Here is a 9,966-nt window from a genome sequence, read left to right on the forward strand (position 1 = left end):
TTCATTGATTGGTGTTTTGGTGTCTAGCTTCTTGAGTTTATTGTATATTTTGGAAACCAACCCTCTGTCAGAAGTGGGGTTGGGAAAGATCTTTTCCCATTCTGTGGGCTGTCATTTTGTCTTACTGTCTGTCCTTTGTCTTACAGAAGCTTCTCAGTTTCAGGAGGTCCCATTTATTAATTGTAGATCTCAATGTTTGTGCTACTGGTGTTATGTTAACAAAGTGGTCTCCTGTACCAATTTGCTCAAGGGTATCTCCCACTTTCTCTTCTTGAAGGTTCATGGATTTATGTTGAGATCTTCAATCCACTTGGACATAAGTTTTGTACATGGTGATAGATATGGATCTATCTGCAATCATCTGCATGTCCAAATCCAGTTGTGCCAGCAGTTCATCTCACTAGATGCTGAAAAAGCCTTTGACAAAATCCAACATCCCTTTATGATAAAAATCTTGGAGAGAACAGGAATAACAGGAATATATCTAAACATGATAAAAGCAATATACAACAAACCAACAGCCAACATCAAACTAAATGGAGAGAAACTCAAAGTGATTCCTCTAAAATCAGGAACAAAAAAAGGTTGTCCACTCTCTCCTTATCTCTTCAATATTGTACTTGAAGTTCTAGCTAGAGCAATAAGACAAGAAAAGGAGATCAAGTGGATACAAATTGGAAAGGAAGAAGTCAAACTTTCACTATTTGCATATTTTAAGATAGTCTATATAAGTGACCTGAAAAACTCTACCAGAGAATTCCTACAGCTGATAAACACCTTCAGCAAAGTAGCAGGATACAAAATTAACTCAAAAATCAGTAGCTGTACTATATACAGATGATAAATGCAATGAGAAAGAAATCAGAGAAACATCACACTTCACAATATCCACAAGCAACGTAAAATACCTTGGGGTAATGCTAACCAAAAAAGTAAAAGACCTGTACATTAAGGACTTTTAGTCTTTAAAGAAAGAAATTAAAGAAGATACCAGAAAATGGAAAGATCTCCCATGCTCTTGGATATGTAGGATCAACACAGTAAAATTGGCAAGCTTGCCAAAAGCGATCTACAGATTCAACAAAATACCCATCAAAATCCCAACACAGCTCTTCACAGACCTTGAAAGAACAATACTCAACGTTATATGAAAAAACAAAAAGCCCAGGAGAGCCCAAACAACCCTGTACAATAAAGGAACTTCTGGAGCCATCACCATCTCTGATTTCAAGCTCTATGATGGAGCCATAGTCCTGAAAACAGCGTGGTATTGGTGCAAAAACAGACAGAACAATGGAATCAGACTGAAAATTCTGATATTAACCCACACACCTATGAAAACCTGATTTTTGACCAAGAGGCTAAATATATACAATGGAAAAAGAGAGCATCTTCAATATGGTGTTGAGTCTTTCATGTATTCTGCTTTATAGTTGTGGCTTCTACTTTCTAAATGATGTACCTGAGTCTCTTCACTTATATGCCTCTACCAACTGTCTTTTTCACATGAACTAATTTATCACTGGATCAGGAAACATACAGATTGACTGGCACCCTAATTTCTTCAAGATTGAAGGATTAAATACAAGGGGGAAATGAAAAGGGTACTTACAAGCTTCTTTTTAAAAGAAGCTATTCCTCACTTGACCCCACATGGTAATAAGTAGCAGATGTGAACATGACATCTCTGCCTTCATCTTGTATATATGCCTGTCTCCTTTACTTTAGATAACAGTACACAGGCAGTCGTTGTCCTAAATCTGCTGGGATTTCTGAGAGAGCAAAGACTTGCAGGCTAGTTGATTTTTGCCATCCTTATGAAGGCAAGGCCTTATCTTGCAGCAGAAGTGATCCTTTTTCAGGGATCAGATAGATCCCTTCAAAAGTCAATAGCAGTATGGATTATTTCAGATCTCTTTGTGTAACCAGAACTCAGACAAGTTTCCACCAGATCACAACTTGAGCAGAGCTGTTTACATATTCCATTTGTCATATTTTCTAGTCTGTTTAATAATAAAGCTTGTGTACTTATTTTTGCTTCCATATGTGGGAGACATTTGTGAAGCTTGGACTATCTGAGGGGCGCCTGGCAGTAGGACCACAATACACACCTGGTACATGAGCTAGCTTGTTGGAGCCCATTCTCTAAAGTGAGATGCCATGCTCAGCCTTAATGCATGGGAAAGGGGCTTGGTCCTGCCCCAACCTATTGTGTCAGACTTTGTTGATTCCTCATGGGAGCTCTTATCCCTGAGGAGGAGTGGACTGGGGGTGGGATGGGGAGAGGTGAGGGAGGATAGAAGGAGGGTTGGAATATAAAATGAAGTTTTAAAGAATAAATTATAACAAAATAAATAAAATTTTCTTCTCTTTTAATCATCTGCATTTGTATCATAAATGACAGTAACTCTGCTACATTCTTCCAAAGCATGTCCTCCACCAGCTCCTTTGGGACATGGCAGAATTTGATTTGTTTTATATGTCTAGCATTCTTCCTTTTAGTAATTTCTAGGCTATTGATTTAGACATATACAAATGCACAGTTTTCATTTGCTTTCAGTTTACTTACCAAGAGAAAAGAGAATCCTACCTCAATTACTTATGGACACATTCTGTGACACATGGATCACCTCAAAGATTTTGAAGTGGATAGACATGTCCAGAAGTGTTATGTCATCATTTACAAGACTCAAAAGCGAGAAACACTATTTTGAGACACATTGACACTCACGAAGTCCAAAATACCTTTCTCTTGGAATAACTGTAGAGGAATACGAGGAAGGTGCTACCATACCACTGTCCACATCAAGTAAACACTATAGTAAACGTTTCTCCACAGATAATAGCAATGTTCTGGGCTTTGCTTACCAAATTGTGTAAGAGATTTTATGTTCTTTCCATCATCCCCTGACCTATCGCGTTCATGGAGCAGATTGTATTTTCCACATTGTATTTAAATTAATAAATTTCCCATGAGTGTGTGTGTGTGTGTGTGTGTGTGTGTGTGTGTGTGTGTGTGTGTGTGTGTGTGTGCACTGTGGCCCATTGTAGTAGTAATAAAACAACTTGTAGGAAATAGTCCATCATATGTGTCTTAGGCATGGATTGACTTCAGGATTAGTGGCAAGCACCTTTACCCCCTGAACAATCTCACAATTCCTGTTGTAAAGTGAAAATGTTGAAATCAGTAGAAAGAAAAAATATAATTTCTAGATACATATTTCAATAAACAATGTTGTTTAAAATAGTAAGAATTGAAAAGCAGAAGTTTGTACTTTCTGTTGTAAAATCTGACTTTTCTGGGTTTAGTAAAACACTTAGCAGGATTTTATGATTTATATGTAAAGTAACATAAATGCTTATGTAATAAGTTTCATAGAGAAAAGAAGTAGAACCTGTGATGATGAGTAAACAAGCTCCTAGACTGTAGCAGGCTATTTCATCTGTTTCATTCTCCTATGCAGTGAAGAACAGCAAGTTATTACATTTATTCCACAACTTCTCTGCATAAGCCATTGAAACAAGATAGACCCTGGCCATGACTGGAAAAAATCTTAAAATAATGATGCCTTAAGTTATCTTTCAAGAAAAGCTTCCAAAATGTACCCAGGGATATTAAGAAACATGCATCTCAAGCATGATAGATATGAGCAGAAGAATGTTCATCTTTTTGATGACCTTTTCATGTCACAAGCACAGTCCAATAAAGGCAGAACACTTGGGACTTCCAGGGGATACAATGACTGCAAGCATCCCATGTAAATCAACCCTCAGAGTGTAGCCCATCTTAATATTCTCCTTTCTTCCTTCTTCCTACAAATTCCTCAACTATCAACCAATCAGGGAAAGAGATTTTGTTTAGAGTTCTTGGCGTCCTGAATCTTTTTACATGCAATAAACCTTTTGCGTTTTGCACAAACCAGATGCCTTCTATTGGCCTCTGTGTGCCCCAGCTTTCATCCCTTTCAGGCTAGCATCATGTCATCACTACTCACTGAAAACAGAGTTGAGTAAGAGATAGGAAGAGAAGCTGCATTAGTTTCCTCTACTACTTTCTGAGATGTTTGGATTTATTGGTAGTTCTTGGAGTTATTGATATGGGAGAGTCTATCATTTCTCATTGAAATGTAAGAAGATCCCTGCAGTAAGAGTTGGAAGACTTGAATCAAATAAGTATATCCCATGGATACTGTTTTATTGTTCCACACAATAGTGTCATAGTTAAAACATTACCAGTCTAGCAGAAGAAGGATTTTGTTATTAGATTTACCCTTTCAAGTTATTTTTTTTTAACATGGAAACTTACTCTACTTTAGTTCCATCCTCAGAAAACGTAATCATTTCTTTCTTCTTCTCTTCTCATTTTTTTCACTTGTGAAATTGATGAGTACTATTTTTCATTTAATCAAACTTCAATCTGAAGAAAAACATCCAGTAGTCACAACTAAATCTTCAATCAAAAACCAAGAATTCCACAGACACAGGAGATTTGGCAAATACATATGAACCCCAGTCTGGAACAATTTTATGTGATTTACAAGGAGCCTCTTATATCTACATTTAAATGTAGCTATGTGCCCCTAAAGTCATCTGTCAGACTTGGAGAATTTCCAGATAATCAAAAAGTCACAGAGTTGGTACTTTTAATTTTTATTTCATCTCCTGCAAGTGTGAACTCTGATTGTAATTATAGCTTCATCTGCTCTTGGTTGATTTTGTTTTATCTGACAAAGAGTGCTTTAGCCACTGTACTGATGGAGAATAAAGAAATTGTGTGGCAGGAAACAATACATGCCATTGTGTACAAATCATAAAGCAACTTTAAACTATAGAGTATAAAACATGCTTCCCAAAGTCATAATTAGCAAATATGTAACTCCTCAAGTTTACCTCTGTACCAGAATCATGTATTTTCTCTATCCAAATACTGACTGGAAAGAAAGAAATCTAGAACAACAATAATAAAAACGACTCAGTGGAAAAAGACAAATTGATAGATAGCAGAAATCTAATTCAATTGGGATGATTTATTGAGGTGCCTCCTGTTAATAGGACAAAGGGGATCTGAAATATAACCCTCCCTAGTCTCACTTGACTGTGTATATTCAACATCTGCTAGATGAACTAAGGAAGTCTCATGCCTATTCCCCTCCTTATATCTCTGGCCAGATACCTTAGGAAGACTGCTTAGGGTTGGATGATATATGGCTCCAGTTTCATTTAGAAAGCTTATATAAAAGTTAACAACCATTAAGCTATGTGACACCAAACATATCATTTCACCTTGATACAAAAAAATTACCCCTTTATTGAATATTAATACTGACATCTGTGCTGCTATGACATGTAGTTGCTTTGATAGAGAAATTGTCAGAGGAAAACCATATCATATGATTTTTTTTTATAAGTTCAAGGGGTGATGGAAGTAAATTTTATCAGCTTCACATCCATATAATAAATAACTTTATTTTTTTAAAAAAGAAGCTATCTCTTTTTTCTCAAGTATACAGTGAAGATAAACACAAGTATAAGACAGAGATCCCATGAGAAAGGCCGGATGAAAAATCCTAAAGGGTTATTATTTAATGGCATTGTTCTACAAAGTGGCATTTTGACTTCATCAAAATCTAACCTTTGCCTACTTCAAACCTCTACTGATTGCATGTAGAAGCCTGGAGAAGTAAGTCGGCATCCCATCCAACATCTCACTGATGCTGAGAAGCACACCACATTCAAGAACTGAACACTTCAGACTTCAAGCCCAATAACTTGTTCCTTATGTCAATATTCCACACTAACTTCTAATAGTCCTGCACCAAACAATGTAACACAAAATTAATCTAATAATAAAGTGATGTATCATGAGAAGTAAATATTTACAACCCCAATACCTCTATATCCTTAAGATTGGTGGTGGTAAACACTTGCTGAATCCAGTAACTAACAGTATAGTGTTAGCCACTGCAAATGTTATATTTTCTTTACCAGTTCTTCTGGGGAAAAAAAGGGAAACACCTTTATCTCCATTTTCAAATGTCTGGAAGTAGACTATTCTTCTATGAGCTTACAAATGGTAATAATTTTGGATCATAGAAGTTTATGTAAACCACTCAGTAACTGCTCATACCACTCAAATTTCACCCCTGGGTTTCAACACATCTGAGACCCATTACAATTATGAACCATCTGAGAAAGAAAGAAACAAAGAAACAAAGAAACAAAGAAACAAAGAAAGAAAGAGAAGTCTCAAGTGTCTTCATTAGTGAAAACACATTCAACTAGATTTCCAAATACAAGATCTCAGGGCTGGAGAGATGGATTAGTGTTCATCTGCTTTTGCAGAGGAACTGGATTCAGTTTGCAACATCTACATGGTAGCTTACAACATTCTCTAAGTCTAGTTACAGAGGTTACAATTACCTCTTCTGGCCTCTGTGGGATGGAAGCATGCATTTGCTGCACATAAAAACATGCAGGCAAAAGACTCATCCACATAAAAAATAAATATAAACAAACAAACAAAAACTTCCCTGTTTTGACTTAAACTACCAGCTGATTTAAAACCAAAACCACAAAAACATAATAAAACAAAAACATCCAAATCAAGGTTCCATCCTGGTGTTGCAGTGTGTTTTAGCTTGTCTGTTACTGCTCATGCTTGTTTGTTTGCTTCCACACCTGTAATGTATCGATGCTCTATTGTTCCTAGCACTTTGAACAGAGCCTGGAACAGGCAAAAAGAGGGTTATGACTATAATGGTAGTGTTATCTCACATAACCATTTAATGCAACTGTAGATGTTGTGTGTAAACACAGAAGAGCAATTCAACCAGTATGTTTCAATAGCAGAAGAAGTAGTGTTCTCAAAACCAAGATGAAATGGTCAGTATTGAAAACATGTGTACAAGTAACATTACATAGACCAAGCAGGGTATGTATGTATGTATGTATGTATGTATGTATGTATGTAACAACAATAAATAAGAAAAGAGGTCTTGAATTTGAAAGAGCAAAGAAGTGAATATTTGACAGAATTTGGAAGGAGGAAATAGAAGGGGTAAATCATGTAATTATGTTATAATCTCAAAAATAAAAGAAATTAAAAACTAAAAATTTAAAGAAAATACCTTGCTTTTCTTTATGTTGTAATTATTTCAATCATTTGAATTACTGCAGAGTAATTCCTAAGTGTATTTTTTCATTCCTAATGAGCAACATGGTACATTTCAATGACTTGTTTGATTGAATACCTATACATAACAATAAATACTTAGGTAATTAAAAGTTTTCAAAATAATCAGGCATTTGCAGATACAGGGGCTTGTATAGGTATCTTCCCCCATAGACTCTTGTGTTTGAATGATTGTCCCATATGGAGTAGCACTGTTAGGAGTGTGGCCTTGTTGGAGGAAGTGTGTTACTGTGAGGGTTGGCTTTGATATCTTATAAGCTCAAGTATGGCCTGTGTAACACAGTCTCCTTCTGTGACCTGCCAATCAATATGTAGATTTCTCAGTTACCTCTCCAACACCATGTCTGCCTGCATACTGTCATGTTTCCTGCTATTAGAATACTGGACTAAACCTTTGAACTGTAAGCCAGTCCCGAGTGAGTAAATGTTTTCCTTTATAAGAGTAATAAAAATTAATTACAGACAAAATAAAAAAATAAAATTAAAAAAAGAGTTGCTCTGTTTCTGTGTCTCTTTACAGCAATGGAAAATTAAACTAAGGCATCAGATATCTAAAAAAATCCTTGAAATTATTGACAAAGTCAATTTTAATCATCTATCATGTATATGTGATAGATCTATATTTGTATTATGGATGGGTTGGAAATATTTCCTTGTGTAGCATGATAGCCTTTCCAGAATGTAGACAGCCATCATTGGACTACCTAGTCTTCATCATGTTAAGAACTCTAGTTACTCCCTTTGTAATAGCAATAAACCTTTAATAGATTCTGTTCCTCTAGAGAACCCTGACTAGTATGCAAATGAGTTGAGGTGAAGAATATTTTATAAATTCCTTTCCTTAAAATTGAGTCCAAAAATAGGAATCAGCCTACCACAAGATCCAGCAATTCCACTCTTAGGGATATACCCAAAAGATATACATTCATACAAGGACATCTGCTCAACTATGTTCATAGCAGCATTATTTGTAATAGCCAGAACCTGGAAGCAACCTAGATGTCCCTCAACTAAACAATGGATTGAGAAAATGTTGTACATTTATGCAATGGAGTATTACTCAGAAGGAAAAAACACAATGGTATCTTGAAATTCTCAGGCAAATGGATGGCACTACCATCCTATACAAGTTAACCCAGTCTTAAAGACAAACATGGTATTTACTCACTCAAATGTAGATTTTAGATATAGACCAAAGGATTACCAGCCTACAATCCATACTGCCAGAAAAGCTAGGCCACCAGGAGGACCCTAAGAGAGTCAGACATGCTCCACTGGAGAAGAGGAAAGAAACAAGATCCCCTAAGCAAATTGGGAGCATGGGGGGAGGGGAGAGGGAGTTAGGAGAAAGAGAAGGGGAAAAGAGGAGGGGAGAGGAGGACATGAGGGAGAAGAAAGGTTGAGTCAGGGGAAAAGTAGAGGAGAGCAAGAAGAGAGATACCATAATGGAGGAAGCCATTATAGGTTTAAAGAGAAAGCTGGCACTAGGGAAATGTCCAGAGATCTACAAGGATGACCCCAACTAACAGGGGAGATGGTACCTTAAATGTCCTTCCCCGATAATGAGATTAATGACTACCTTATATGCCATCCTAGAGCCTTCATCCAGTAGTTGATGGAAGCAGAAGCAGACACCCACAGCTAAATACTGAACTGAACTCCTGGAATCAAGTTGCAGAGAGGGAGAAGCCATGAGCAAAAGGGTTCAAGACCAGGCTCCTTCCTGATCATGGATGTCAGTGAGGAGGTCTCACCAATCTATGGGGTTTCTGGTAGCAGATCAGTATTTATCCCTAGCATACAAATGGACTTTGGGAGCCCATTCCACATAGAGGAATACTCTGTCAGCCTAGACACATGGGGGAGGTCCTAGGCCCACTTCCAAATGATATGACAGACTTTGAAGATCCCCCATGGAAGTTCTCACCCTCCCTGGGGAGCATAAAGGGGATAGGATAGGGAGTTATTGGAGGTGAGGTGGGGAATGAGGGGAGGAAGGGGGAGCTTGGATTGACATGCCAAAAAAAAGCTTGTTTCTAATTTAAATTAAAAAAATATTAAGAAGGGTGATAGCCTGCATTAGGCTGCATCTAAATATCCATCAGTTAGGAAAAAAAATCCCAGTGCCAGATACAAAATACTCTCTTATTAGTTATTCATCAATGAGGACCCATAGGCTCCCCAAATAATAAAGTTCTTGGCATTCCTCCTGGTTGTCTGCCAGAACCAGTTGATAAGAAGACCCTACTGCTGAAGAAACCACACACCTTGGGTGCAAAATTTGAAGAAATCAAATTGTGACTGAGAAAGATACTTTTCCATGCTGGCCGGTTATTATAGTCCTGGAAGGTACAGTGCAGGCTTCAAGGAGAAATAAGGCATCAATTATCTCATCCAGCTGAGAATTCTGTATCATATTACCCTACCAGGCAAGATTTGCCTACTGGTGCAATAGTGGCATGAATGGAGTCAACCAAACACTCTATTCTTGATTTTGTGGCTCACTCCACAAAAGGGAATCCATTCCTCGTACTGTAACTGTTTAAAACTCCAATGGCTAAGGATATTTTATACCTTGGAAGGGAACGTACTGCTCTTGATTAGCTGAATTGACACTATCTCAAACTACCTTCTAAATGCTCAATGTTCATAATGACATACAAATGCTACTCTTAGCTTCCATTCCTCTTTGTAAGGAATGATGGCATGTGTAGAAATGTTTGGCTGCTCAAGATGAAGATAATAAATATTGGTTCAATGTTCAGCCCTAAATA

This window comes from Cricetulus griseus, chromosome 7, assembly GCF_003668045.3.
Source record: "Cricetulus griseus strain 17A/GY chromosome 7, alternate assembly CriGri-PICRH-1.0, whole genome shotgun sequence".
Classification (NCBI taxonomy): Eukaryota; Metazoa; Chordata; class Mammalia; order Rodentia; family Cricetidae; genus Cricetulus; species Cricetulus griseus.